Below are 15,617 nucleotides of genomic sequence, written 5' to 3'. Positions count from 1 at the left end.
CAAGCATTTGAAATTCTTTTTTTCACACATATTACATTTGCTTATCTATGTATATACTATGTCTCACTGCCACCTTCCACCCCCCATCCTCAGATGGATTATAAACCCTTGGATGACATGAACAGGGCTTGTCTTTGTATCTTTAATGTGTAGAGCATGGCTTTTCACATAAAACATGTATAAAGTTCATAAATGTTGGTTGATTTAAACTGAATTGAAAGGTTGATGCTACTTCATTATAATCTACTTAGAGTAGTATTGAATAATAGATTTAAAAATCACTATCAAGAACAGTGATAGAAATGGGAAGATATGTGGAACCAGGACGATAACAAATAGAAAAGTACAGAATTTCCCAGCCTCATAGGGTACTAATACTTAATCATGCCTTTCAAACAGAACATGAGTCACATGTTTGAGGTTGTTTCCTCATATGAGAAAAGCACATAGCTAATAGGCCTTGCCTTGACGTTCATTTCCCTCATGAGCCAATACTTTGTCTATACTTTCATAGCCTCAGGACTTATCTCTTGTCCCAGACATATTACTGATGGATTCTTTCCATGAACATATCCAAATATTATATTACAGTAGATGACTAAACATAAATTAATGTCCATTTCTGGAGAAATAGCTTAATATAAGATGTTTTCTGATAGTATCCCCTTTCTTCAAAATACCTTATGTTTATTTGTTTTTATTATGAGTGTATATATACAGATATGCACACATACATGTATGTATTACACATGTTGTCTCTGCCTGTAGGATATAAGCTCTTTGAGAACAGGGAATAAGTTTGTCTTCGTATATCTAGTGTTTAAGACAAAGAAGGTGCTTAATGTAAAAAAATGCTTGTGGATTAATTGATTTATTCATGGTGGGTCAATGACATTATCTTTTAAACACTGAATTTGACAGTAACACAGATAGAATAATGGGATAGACTTGGAGTTGTTGTCCAGTCATTTCACTTCTTTTGGCCTTTTCGTGACACTATTTGGGATTTTCCTGGCAAAGGTACCAGAATAGTTTGCCATTTCCTTCTTCAACTCATTTTACAGATGAGGAAACTAAGTCAAACAGGATCAAGTGACTTGCCAGGGTCACATAACTACTAAGTGTCTGAGGCCAGATTTCAAACCAGAAAACTGATTATTCCTGACTTCAAGCCTGGTTCTCCATCTATTGCATCACTACCACCACCACCCAAGTTCCCTAAAACATAATGGCTGAGTGACTACTTAAGCTACTTAACTTCTGAGTGCCTCCAGGTAATTGGTTAAGTCTCTAACTTACAGATGAGTTGCAGACTTACATCGGTGGAGGGAGCTTTCATACAAGAAATACTCCACACTTATCAAATTGCAGGTAGACAAAAAAAGAAATAACAAAGAAAAACAAAAACACGACAAAAGAAAAAAAAATCTAGTATTTTTTTGGCAACAATTCAACTTCACTTTTCCTAAACACTTTCAGCACCTTAGTCCCACTTCAACCAAATGGCAATAAGGTACAGTGACCTCCCATTGCATCCTGACTTTGCTTAAAAGTGCCATTCAACATATCCCATTTGAAATGTTACCTTCTGTCAAAAGCATCAATATTTTTGTTCCTTCCTTGAGTGCTTTCCCTGTCAAGCACACTTGAATATTTCAATAGCTTGCTTTGTGTCTCAGCATCTATAGGTTGTGATATACTAGGCCTTCTATTAATTATAAACAGGGTCCATGAAGGGTCTTCTGTATACTCATGAAAAGTGTTTTCAAGCCTGGCTGTTTAGCTTTGAAAGTTTTCTAAGGGAGTGAATTTGATTGTGTCTGACTGACAAACAATCAGCAGGCACCCTGACATTCGTCCCTTTTCCTTTTCATGGGCTCACATGCATCCTCCTATCAAAGTTGCTTTTGAAAGAAGAAAAGCCCTGCAACTTGATACATGGCTGTGTTTTTCTGGAACAGGGAATTGCAGGGTTTAGCAAACATCAAATCAGTAACACCAGAGGTATCATATCACATTCAGCTTACTACATTTACCCATTGACTTTAAGCGGCAGGTATTAATCCTGGCACAGGGGTATTGATCCTTCAAGCACTCTGTGGGAGCTCCCTATGTAGCAGATGGAGAATGTAGTCCTAATAGGTGATGAGGCTTAGACTTATTTGAGTTTGTTAATTCAAAGGCATGCAGCTTTAATGACCCAAGGGCCCACGTTTTAATGTTCTAGTTTCTAAGCATCTGTTCTGGCTCCTTATTACAGACAAACACTCTCCTTGGGTTTCTATACTTCTTTTGGTAGGAGGTAATTTACTCAATGATATTCAGGTTCCCCAAGTCCACCACTGTTGCTCTATTCCCTTTTTGTAATTGAAAACTACCACAATAACAAAACATTAAGAGAACACTTCTGTCACATTCCTCAAAGGGGGTCTGTCTCCCACTGCAGAAAGTGGGATTCTCTAAACATTTCCACATGTACATGACAATAGCATGCAGTGTTTCCATAAGGTATGCACAGCCCCGGATGGCATGCATTATCTCTCGGCCAACTCTATTTGACCGAGCACAGTTGGAAACAAATTGCATTGGCCCTGGGCAAAATTGTCAAGCAGGCAGAGTTGGTTTCTTAATCTACTAATCTCTTCTTTCTCTGTCCCTTTCCCCTCTGTGTTACTTTTTAGAGAGCCACTGCAGAACTTCAGAGCACAGTTCAGTGGTCACTGCTTATACACAGTCTATCTTTATGTCCCACCCCATCCCATTATTAGTGTTTTCTATTTCTCTAAGTTATTTTGTATTTTCGGTCACTTAAGTGGCCAGTGACAATTATCATTTCAGATTGTGATTTCATGGCTGCAGGGAACTCCTTGGTGAGAGTACAACTTCTACCAAAACAGATGTCAAGTAGTCTGTAATCTACGGTTTTACAGAACTGTGTGAGGGGTTACTTTGTGGCTAAATAATTGGTTGAAAGTGAAAATTTGAACCTAGGTCTTCCCGAGGCTTGCTTTCTATACACTAATATGTATCCTAATTGTGTGTTTGTAGCCAAAATGGTCATGAAAAATGAGATTAAATTCACAATGTAGTTGTCAGCATTAACTCTTCACTCTCTCCCACTACTCACATCTAATCTACTGTCAAGTGACATAAAGTCTACCTACACAAATCTAGCATAAGCATCTCATTCTATCCTCTCATACTTCAAATTGATCTTCTAAAAGTTTAGGTCTGAACATCTAACTGCCCTACTCAATAAATTCAAATAGCTTCCAATTACCTCTAGGATCAAATAGAAAACTTCCTGTTTGGATCTGAAAGTTCCTTGCAATCTGGTTCCCTCCTACCTTTCCAATCTTCTTAAACTTTACTCACTTTTGTGTACTCTATGATCTAGTGACACTGGCTTTCCTGCTTGTCTTCATACACCTCTCCATCTCAGTAATCTGTGCCTTTGGCTGACTGGCTTCCATGTTTAAAATACTTTCAATTTTTGCCACTGTTCCCCAGCTTCCTTTGGATCTCTGCTAAAATTTCACCTTCTCTAAGATGTCTGTCCTGATCCCTGTTCAATGCTCATACCTTCCTTTTAGGAGCAGCTTGGTGGTACAATGGATAGAGTGCTAAGCCTAGATTTCAGGAAAATGGGTCTAAATATGGTCTCATGCCCTTTACATTTGTGCAACTTTAGGCAAGTCACTTACCCTCTGCTTGCCTCCGTTTTCTTATCCCTGAAAAGGGGAAAATAATAGGACCTACCTCCCACGGTTGTTGTAAGGATCAAATGAAATAAGATCAGTAAAGCACACAGTCTGTGGCACACATAAGTGCAGTATAAATATTATCAAGTAGTAGTAGTAGTAGTAGTAGTAGTAGTAGTAGTAGTAGTAGTAGTAGCAGCAGCAGCAGCAGCAGCAGTAGATCTTACATGTACATAATTGTTTGTATACTATCTCCCTCATTAGACAATTTGAACCTTGATAGCAAGGATCATATTTTAAGCTTTCTCTTTAGGCTTCTCACTGGGTTTAGCCCAGTGCCAGATGCAAATTAAAACTTTAATTAATGCTTGTTTACTTGAGTTATTAAATTATCTAAAAAAACCTATACACTTTGAGGTTTTTAAGGTTCGTGTGTGTATGTGTGTGTGCGCTTGAGCGTGTGCACGCATGTGTACACTTCAGGAAAGAATAATAAAATAAGAAGTTTGACACTTGACACTTGGATTTGATTATATAAAATAACATTAATTTCTGTCATTTATGTAACCTCTTCACCATTTTAAAGTTGATTGCCTTAAAAGACATCACTGCTAGTGTATTTCAATTAACAACTTTTGGAATAACTTTATGGCTGATTTTGTCTGATCACAAATTTAAAGTATGTTCATTTTTTTAGGTGGCAAGAATAAAATACTGCACCTTGCAAAATTACTCACACTTGTTACTTAATAATTAAGATTTATTGAATTGAAAGGTCATTATTAGATTTTTGAATGTGTCATAATAAAACCTTAATCATTTCACCTAAATCCTGTTAATGGTATTTACCCTAAGTTCAGCTTTAGACATGTATTAAAGAAAAGTTTAAAACATATGTATGCCATCTGATTCTAGGGACTTGGTCAAATTCTTAAACTTCAGGCTCTGTTCTGGGTCAATCTTTATTTACTCCCATCCTCCAAACCTCAGAAATCAACAGTATCATAGAGTTAGTGTTCACAGTGCTTGTTGGTTGAGATGAATTATACAAAATCCATGTATATTCCACTCTGCCAAGTCTGGAAAAAGTGCTAATTTATCTTTTTTATGTCAGAAAGAGTTGAAATGAAGAGTTCTTTGATTAATGCCAAATAAATCAAAACATAAAATAACCAACTCATTCCAGTAATTGGCAATCTCTGAGAATAGACAGATCTGTAGGCTGCCTTCTGAAAAGCTTCACTTTTTTCTTTGCAAACTTTTCCTTTTTTCCCAAAGCTCTTTCAATTCTTCTGACTATGAAAAGGAGAAAATCTCAAGTAAATTTTAACATCAATGAATTTCCATTTTAAGGAGGAAAGTGGGCTGAAAGTAGTTTTTAGACACCAATCAATGGTGGCTATCAAAATCTGGTGGGGATGGTGATTGGGAAGTAGAACAACAATGAAGCCCAGGAGGCAGTTAATGGTCTATAAAAGAACAAAGAAAGTATTTGTACAAAAAATTCTGAATTTACCCAGTTTGAAGGATTTCCAATACAGCATTATAGACTGATATCTTTTCTATGAAGGAAGGGCTCAAGAAGACCAAATTAATATGATTCCATTATGGTTGGTCACATTTAACAAGGTCTTACTAGATTCATGGTTTCAAAGGTCTACACTTAAAACCCTTGCCTTAGATAGATAAGATTCAAAGTGTAGACCATTATACATGAAAAGATTGGCAATTATAGATATAAGTCAATGGATAGAGTGCCAGTCAGGAAGACCAGAGGTTAACTTTGGCATTGGGCATTTATGAACTGTGTCTGCCTCAGTTTCCCTGACTGTAATGTGGAGAAAATAATAGCACCTATCTCACAAGAATGTTTCAAATGAGATAACTTTAGTAAAATTCTTAGCATGGTATCTGGCATTAGGAGGCATTTGCTAAATTCTTATTTTCTTCTCTCTTTCTTCCTTTCCCTTTTCTGTTTAACTGCAAAGTCAAAAGAAAATCATAGAATCATTGATTGAAGTTTGAGGGGACTTTAGAGGTTATCTAATACAACTCGATTTTATAAATGAGGTACATGAAAACCATGAAGGTTAAGTGACCTACCTGATGTCACCCAGATAAAAAGAACCGGACCCAAACCTGTTTCCAACATTAGTCTTCTGATTCAATAACTAGAGCTCTTTTACATTACACTATGCTTTCTCAATCCATAGCATCCAGCATGCTCAGGCAGTTTCCCATTCAAGTAATGCCCAGGCCCAACTTTGCTTAATTTTTGAATGACAAAGGATCTGGTGTTTAGGAATGCAGAGACAAATCATTGCAAAAGGTCAACAAATATACATACGTGTGCTAAATGTTGTGACTTGTAACTTTGTTCAATATATTAATAGTGTAGGATTAGCTCAAGTGAATTGATATTTCTAAATGTATGTGATGATATAATTAATAGTACAAAAATAAATCATAACTGAATTCATTTTTTGTTATATATTTTCTTAATCAAAATATGTCAATTGTATAGTTGCTATCTTGTAGAGATTGGCAAAATTATTATTTTTTTTATTTAAAAAGAGCCCCAATACATTGAAAGGTTGGGAAATGTAGATCTATGTGAACTATTGAACAGCAGAAACAGATATATCTTGCATATTTTATAAATTGCAGTCCTATATTGAATCTAATGTACTGAAAATGATTTTCCTCATTTTTCCAACACATGTTTGGGTAAATCAGAATAATGTTTGCATATTTTAGGAAGATATGTAAAATGTCAAATATTAAAATGAATATCATCTCAGATATTTTTTAGAGTTGGAATGAGTTGATGACATACTAAATTAGGATAGAAATAGAGAGCTGTGCATTTTAAAGTGCAACTTGTATAAAATAAAGGGGAAAACATGCAATAGTTCTATGTTACAAGATAACAGTAGTCTTTTGAGAGCCATTAATATCTAAAATGCTCCAAAAGCCTAATAAAAACTTCAGTAACTGAGCAGTGTAAGGTACACTTGTCAGAATTTCATCCCTTTCTCTATCATCTTGATCCCTTTATGAGCTTAGGCAAATTACTTTTTTTTTCTTCTTGTCAGATCACTTCCCCATTTACAAAATATTTCCAATGAGTTCCATAGTCAAAGTTTAAGTGAAATGCATATTTAAAGACTACAATTATCTAGCAATTAAGTCTGTCAAAAAACTGAAAGGAAGCATCTTTGCTTCCTATACAAAAAGGATTTAAACCATCTGCTAAACTTTAGTTCAATGAGAAATCCTGGAATTTGATGAGGCTTGCTTGGGAAGCTGCAAAAGGCTCAGAGAGATTTAGTCACCAAGATAGTGTAAGATGGTGCAAGAGGTACAGAGAATCATATTTATTCCACGTAACATTTTAAAGAGTTTTTAATTTTTCTAGGCCATGCGCTATAAAGCTTCTAGGACAATAGTCAAATTGCATAAGAAAAAAAAAGGACCATGGACAGAGCTTTCTGACTGTGCCATTTTACTGTAACATCTCTTCTATTCCCAGCAGTATCTTACTTCAGCAGCATTGAGGCATGGCACATTATCAGTGCTAACTGAAGCAGGACATGTTACAAAGTAACACAGCAGTAAAGAGTTGATCTGAGAGGAAGTAGAGAGAGATGAACAGTATCATTAGTAACCTACATAAAATTTCTAGGAGTCCACATACAGGAAAGGAATTACAAATCTGTTTCAAAAGATGCTATCTAACCACTGAAATCCCTTCAGAAAAGTTAAGTGACTGTACAAACTGGGTACTTACATGAAAAGAAAAAAATCTTAGAACGAAATTTTAAGCTGGGATTTTCATCTAGGAGAACAAACACAAACACCTTTTAGTCTAGGCGTGATATCCGGAGCCAGGTAAACAATTATATAGTAATTCCAACAGGGGTCTTAGAGACAAGGTTCCCATATTTATTTGGGTTAAAATACTGATCAAGCCCTTTAACATCTTAAACATGGGGGCAGCTAGGTGGTGCAAAGCACCAGCCCTGAAGTCAGGAGGACCTGAGTTCAAACCCAGCTTCAGACCAAACACTTGACACTTATTAGCTGTGTTACCCTGGGCAAGTCACTTAACCCCAGTTGCCTAAAAAAAATAAATTAAAAAAAGATCTTAAACATGCTCCAAAATTCGAGTTGTTTTGGAAATCCTTGCCTGGTTATAATGACAAAAGAAAAAAAACTTTAGTTGAATTTGGTTTGCTTTTATGTTAAGACAAATGTTTCATATAATCAAATTTTGAGCATGATAAAGTCCCAGAACTAACCTCATCTCCTTCAATTATGCACTGGTTTATTCCAAAAGTAAAAGACTCAAAAGAAAAGTAGTAACTTTACTCCATATGGTAAAGTATATCAGAAATAATTTCTCTTTATTTTAAAAGCTTTAATTTCAAGAACATCCCACGAGTTCACCGTCTTTTCCTCATTATTATTTTTTTTTTGCTGGCATAAAATTTAAGCCTTTTCAAATACTCTCGCAATTATTATGTCACTTGCTTCTCATGCCAATGAGGCAGGTAAATGAAAGTAAGAATTTGAACTTGTTAATTCCTAAATGACTTGGATAAAGTCAGTCAGTCAAAAAATATTTATTGAGTGCCTGCTACATAGCAGGCACTGTGCTAAGCACTGGATAAAGATCTATGTTCATTCATAACTATGTTGCAAACAATGCTAATATCTTTAAAAACACAACTACTTTTTAAAGTTTGGGCCTTCATTATTTGATGAGAATTGGATCATAGTATCATAGAAATAATAATGCAATTGTATCCTGAGATAATTTTGTCTGAATCCTTAATTTTACAGAGAAGGAAATGGCTTTTTAGCCCCTGGTGTTGTTGAAAAATTAAATATTACATCGTGACCCAATTTCTCATCCTTTAACAACTATACATAACATGTTTTAGGGTACACCACATGGCTTTCCCAGATGCTTTTCTATCCTAATGTTGTCAGCTCTACATTTCTATAAAATCCTGAAATTTTCAACCAGAGATAGAATGAAGGACAAGCAACCATGCAAGATATAATATGTGAGGACAAGAAAAAATTGCACACTGAGAGACATGTATTAATATTGTGTTCTATGGAAGGCCATCTCCAAAGAATCCATTACTAGTAGTTAATGTATTGGTCCCGAAACTTTTTTTGTTAACCATTGCTGTGTGGTGGAAAGAGCACTAGCTTTGGAATGAAATGACCTGTTTTCAAATCCTGCCTCCTACTTATATGACCTTAGGCAAGTTAGGTGACCTCTCTGGGCCTCAATTTCCTCATCTTTTAAATTACAGTATAAGATTGGAGCCTCTGAGACTTCTTCTAGCAATAAATCTATGATTATACTGGTTAAGTATGGATAATATGGTTAACCAGTTGGTCCCCAGATAGTTGTGTAATGAATGAAAAAACCTGAGATATAGTTTCTGGATAATTAATAACAGATTATTTTTTTTTTAAATTAGGATAGTTGGTAACCAATAAATTGATGGTCAGTGGTTTCTGTATTTAACCAAAGACAAAACACAGGGAGAGGCTGAAAGCTTTAAATGATCTTTGAAAGGGAATTCCCTTGACAACTGAAAATCAACTCTGATGGGGAGACATTTAATAAGAAAGTAGACTAAAAATCTTCAGCTGCTCCTGCTGAGAACATAATTTGATCATAAGACTCAGCTACCTCCAGCAATCTGGGCAAGGGAATTAATCTCCATGCATACCACTCTGATTGGTTTCCTCCTTTATGAGCTGGGTCACCCTAAAATTTTATGGATGGCTATTAGGATGGGACTTCTTTTCCTCAGGGCAAGAACTCACCTAGACTGGAATCTGTTTACACTCCTAGCATAAGGTCTCCTGGTTGGGTGAGCTCCAACCCAAGATCAAAGAGTATGTTCCCTAATGTTAAGGGTAATTGCAATCAGTCATGTCCTTCAGATGCTGACCTGGGCCTCAGTGAAGACACAGAGCAGAAAAGCCTAGATCCAAATCTAAAATTTGTTTTTAATGTAACAGTATAATAATACTTTTTCTCAGTAGTCTCAGGTTCTTACCAGCACCATATCAATAGCACTTAGTAGAACTCATTAAACTGACAAATTTTGAGGTTGTGACACCCATGTCACAATGAGCCATCCATTTTACATGCTGTATGTATGACATTTCTTTTTGTTGAAAAGTCAATACTATTGTCTGGGGCAGGGATAAGGTGTGTTTTTGTTCAAATTCCACCTAGGACCAATACATGCCATATCTGCCTCTACCTATGCATAGGTATTTATAGGGTGTTTTTTGTTTTGTTTTGTTTTTTGTCTTTGAATGGGCTCTAACTTTGCAAAAAAAAAAAACTTCAGTGAAAGATAAAAGGTTTTAGAATATAAAGAGCATTTTTTTTTAAATTCACATTCAGCATAAGTATTCTGTTCTGAGGAAGAAAATCCAGATGATCTACTGTTGCTTAAGATAAAACACATGGAAAGAAAATGGTGTTTGTGAGTCCATTTCATAAAACCCTTGAAACCACACAAATCAGTTCTTTTGTTTTGCCTGTATATTGCCCTCTAGCTCCAAATTTTGGCTGCCACAGATTCTCTTTCTAGATGAAGGACTGAAAATCAACAGTGGCACCTGGTGGTTAGATAATACATCTGCATCACTTAGATGGTGGTTTTATCAGCATGCTGAGGCAAGCCCATACAGCTTTTTTGTTTGTTTGTTTGTTTTTATGTTACTATTATCTGTATCTTTGTTTTGAGACAATTACTTTATAATACTGTTTATTTACCTTAGAATCTTGAAAGTAAAACTCAATAAAATCAACTTAAATGACAAATGAAAGATGACTTCATGTTATTTGATTCTGCCTTCTCTTTCCTCTTTTTCCTCCTTCCCTTTCCCCTCAATTTTAGCTCTGTCTTATTCTAACACATTTTAAAATAGTTATCTCCTTTTTATTTTCTCCAGGTCATTTTCTACACAAAGGAGATAACAATTAATAGCCCAAATTCCAAGTAGGAAAATTAGCCTGGGAATTCTTAAGATTATTTTTATTTTGTTTTTAAATTCTTAAAATTCTGTCTGCAAATAACTGAGTTAGCATTCTTTCAGGCATAATAAATTTTTTTTAAAAAATCCCTGGAACTTTAATCTAGTGTTGCAATAGATCTCAAAGGCCAACTAATTTGTCCCCCTCATGTTGCAGAAAAATAAACTGATAATCAGATTTTGAGTGACTTGGCCAAGACTACCTAGATAGTAAGCACTAGAATTGTGATTTGAACCCAGGTCTTTTGACTCTAGATTCTATGCTTTTATTTTTTTTCTCTTATTTTTTTTGTTTCTTTGGGTTTTTTTGCACTTAATAGCATTTTATTATTTTTCTTCTTTTTTGTTTCTCTTGCAGACTTATTCCATTGTACTATGATTTCTCTTGTTTAAACTTAATTAATTTCGATAAACAATCATTACGTGTCTACTACATGCAGCTACCTGTTGGGATTAAAGCAGCAAAAAGAAAATTGGGCCTATTTCCATAGCAATTACATTCTTTTTTGAGTTATACATAATGTTGATCAACCAATCAACATAATTTATTAAATATTCATATAAAAATAAGAAAAAAAAGGAAATTTCTGAATAAAGACAGTGTATGTGTAGGGGTATTGGGTGTGAGGGTGAACAACTGATGGGAGATAGGGAAATCAGAAAAGGTAATGTTTGGGACATCGCACCTGAGATATTTATTAACATAAACTATGGATTCCAAAAGCTACAGATGAGGACAGAGTACATCCCAGACACAAATAAAGGCACAGAGATGAGAGCTGAAATGTGATATATGAGGATCAGATAGCAGGACAGTAAGACAGTACACAGAGTAACAAATTTCAGGAATAGAGCCAAAACAGCATGGACCAGTTAGAATCCAAATTTAAATTGAAAACTTAAGGGCATGTGTATGAGAGAGGGTCTATCTATCTACTTGGCACCCTCATACTGTGAAACTCAGCATTTTCTGCTTTTAATCTTGTAAAAATATGGATTTCAAGTTTCCACTTATACACAAGCACTTTCTGAGAATGCAAATTTTATTTTCTATGTCGTCTTCTTGTGCTTATATCAAAATAGGTATGAAATTTAAGTCCTTATTCCAGTGGGATCATGTTAGCTTCAATTATATAATGGGAAAAGACATAATTCAACAACTCAACTCCTTCAGAGCTCTTATTCAATGGAAAAAAATGAGTTCATCAGTTCATCACAATTTCTAGGTTCAAAGGGGGAAAAAGCTATTTCAGGGTGGGAGGAGGAGAGTTAAGAAAGACCTGGTCAAAGGTGGAAATTTCAGCATCTTTCTTAAAGAAGGGTAGTATAACCAATGTAAAAGGTCAATAAAAAGACCCACCCGGATCTGTTAAACTAGAAAATCTTTAATATAGCATTAACCACAAAAGTAGACATGTACACTGGCTCAATGGTTGGAGGACTTTAAGATAGCAAAGCAACTTTTTCCCTTGGTTCCCATGCCCCACAAGCAGTGTCAAGGATGGTTGGTGCCTGAACCAAGAAGAACCACCAAGTCAGTAGGAGGGGAGCAAGTTTCAACCTCTACCTTTCGTCTTTTGTGTGTATGTCACTTTGGACTCAGCCAACTGTTCCTTAAACTTTAAATATAGAGGGGATTTCTCTTCCATTCTCATTCCCAGTGCCCATGACAGATACAAACACTTGGCAGGGAGAACATGTGATCACCTAGAGAAACCTGATCCTGGACCTCAATTCCCTGTTGCTTCTGCTCTTTTTTTTTTTTATTTCTTTCTCTGAGCACAGCTAACTGATGAGTGATCCTGACAGATGGATGTTTTCACATTCCAGGGCTCTCAAGTGTGCTGTGGGAGATGCTTTCTACAACTACAACTTTCCCTGTCAAAGGGGAAATACCATTTTTGGGGTAGCCAGGATATCTCAACTTTGTGAGATCAGTCTGGCCAGACTTAGGGGAAAGGGAAAAAAAGGAAAATCTTTTCCAGTTTCACAAAGTTGTATATCTCCTAGGAGAACATAATATGAGTGTTGAGCTATTGGTTATGCTTAAGTATTTGTTAATATTTGCTTCTGAGTACACACACACACACACACACACACACACACACACACATAGGCACATAATAAATACACATATACATACATACATATACACACATATATAATACCTATTTATATCTACGTGTCTATCTCTATCTCTGACAATGGAGGAAATGAATAGTTGTACTTTACCTGAGAGGATAGCTAGGTGGCACAGTGGAGTATCAGGCCTGGAGTAAGAAAGACTTCTCTTCCTAGGTTCAAATCTAGCCTTATATGCTTATAAGCTATGTGACCCTGAGCAAGTCACTTAACTCTTTTTACTTCAGTTTCCTCATCTGTAAAATGAGCAGGAAAAGGAAATGGCAAGCCACTTGAGTTTCTTTACCAAGAAAACCCCAAAAGGGGTCATGAAGAGTTGGACATAACTGAAAAACAACTAAATAACAACATACCTTAGATGTACTTTATACATTTATACATTGATTACCTTTTCTAGAAGGGATTCTATTAATAATATTTTGTAGAGGAGAGCCTAAACATGAATCATAACTGAGCTTTATATAAGAAATTTTTCTAGGAACTCAGGGGTTGGGATAACAAGTAAGAACTCACGAAAAGTTTAACATTCTTATTTTAGGGCTCAGGATACTTTAGGATCGTCTGTGGAGAATAGAGCCAGATTCATTCTCCTGGGAGGTTTTTCATTGCCAGGTAACATCTACCCCTTTTTAATCTTAATCTTGAGATTTTTTTTAAAGGAAGGGTTAGGTTGCATGGAAAATTTGGTTGTAATAAAAAAAATACTTTGAATTTGTAGTCAGAGAAATGGGGTTTGGATTCTGGGTTTTCTACTTATCATTTGTGGAATATTGGGCAAAGCATTCAATATCCCTAGAGGTCAGTTCCTTCTCTCTAAGTATAGTAAAAAGGGTTGCATGAAATGAGAGGTGTGATACTTTCTAATTCTAAATTTGTATTATTACTTAGAAATCAGTCCTGATCTTCATTCTAAGCCACAAGATTCATCTTTAACTCCCAAAAGTCCTTTCATAAGAAGTAAAGCTGAGCTGTTTGTTTGGAATTTTCATCTTTTTCCCAGAAAAAAAAAAACACTGTGTTACATGATAATTAGGGTTTCAGGGCAACACATACAAGCCTATTTAATACCTAAAGTATCACACCTACTAATAGCTCACATTATTATACAACGTTAGCAGTGCTATGGAACCTACCTATCAAGTATAACTGTGTCCCTACAGGGAAATGCATTCAGAAGTGCATCGTAAAACATCAGGAACACTCCTCCTGTGCTTTGGTCTCTTAACTCCTCCCTTACTAAAATTGTTTTTTCTTTCATTTATTCACCTGCTATAATGGTAATCCCAATAGATGTGATAGATTGCAAAGATCTAGGAAAGCAGATTAAGCTGAGGGAGGGATGGGGGACAGAGCTATTAATAATGATGCTAGGACAAAAAAGCTATGAGATTTCAGTCACTCATGTCTATTAAAATCTCTGGGAATACCTTTTATTCTTGGGTGATTTTTTCAGTCACCTCCTTCTTTCCTTGCAAGGGTGGCAGTCTACTGTAGTGGAAAAGTAAAGTGTTTGAAGGAAAAGGGCCAGGGTCTAATCCTGTCTTTGTCCCTTACTAGTTGTATGACCTTGGACAAATCACTTGACCACTTTATTGTTCAGTCATTTTTCAGCCATGTCCAACTCTTCATGATCTCATTTGGAATTTTCTTGGCAAAAATACTGGAGTGGTTTGCCATTTCCTTCTCCAGCTCGTTTGACAGATGAGAAACTGAAGCAAATAGGGTTTAGTGACTTGCCCAGGGTTACACAGCTAGTAAGTATCTGAGGTCGAATTTGAACTCAGGAAGATGAGTCTTCCTGATTCCAGTTTTGGCACTCTATCCAACTGAGCCACCTAGCTCTCTAAACCACTTTGTATCCTACAGCAAAATAATTCATTCATTCAGCAAGGAATTATTATGAGGAAATGAATGTTCCTATGAATGCTATGAATTTACCCACGAATTTTCTCTACTGGTGTCATTGTTTTTCACCAGGGTTTCTCTTCTTTCCTTATCCATTGCAGAGTACCATCATCATCATCATCATCTTCACAACCACCAGCACCACCACCACTACCATCATCTTCATCAGCAGCAGCAGCAGCAGCAAATAGCATTTCCATAGCCCTTCAAGGTTTGTGAAGAACTTTCCACGTGTGATAACATTTGATCCTCATAACAATGCTGTAAGGTGGATGCTATTATTGTCCAGATTTTACAGAAGAGGAAACTGAGACTGTTAAATGTCTGGCCCCCAAATACATAGCTATTAAATACATAGCAGTATTTGAACTCATACATTCCTAACTCAAAGTCCAACAATCTTTCTACTGTGCTACCTAGCTATCATAATGAATTGTAGTTTCTCCTCAAGAACTCTGGAACAAGCACATAACTTTCTGACCACTTTCTGAGGGTTTCATATGTAATGATTCAAGGTAAACTGAATATAAATAAGAACAATTTCTTTTGATGCCTTTTCTCCTCCTACATTCCTTTTTCAAAATAAAATTTTCAGGCAAAAAAAAAGGTCATTCCAAAATTGAGTTCAAGTCTTAGTTCTGATACTTACGGCATATGTGACCTTGAGCAAGTAACTCAACTTTCCTTAGTCTCAGATTCCTCATCCATAACATAAAGAAATTGTACTAGTTGACCTATGTGGTTTCTTCAAGCTCCAGATCTATGATGCTATAGTCTTCTTGGACTGAA

The sequence above is a fragment of the Phascolarctos cinereus genome, unplaced genomic scaffold (assembly GCF_003287225.1).
Source record: "Phascolarctos cinereus isolate Bilbo 61053 unplaced genomic scaffold, phaCin_HiC Scaffold_3;HRSCAF=262, whole genome shotgun sequence".
Taxonomy (NCBI): Eukaryota; Metazoa; Chordata; class Mammalia; order Diprotodontia; family Phascolarctidae; genus Phascolarctos; species Phascolarctos cinereus.
This window is presented reverse-complemented; position numbering follows the sequence as displayed.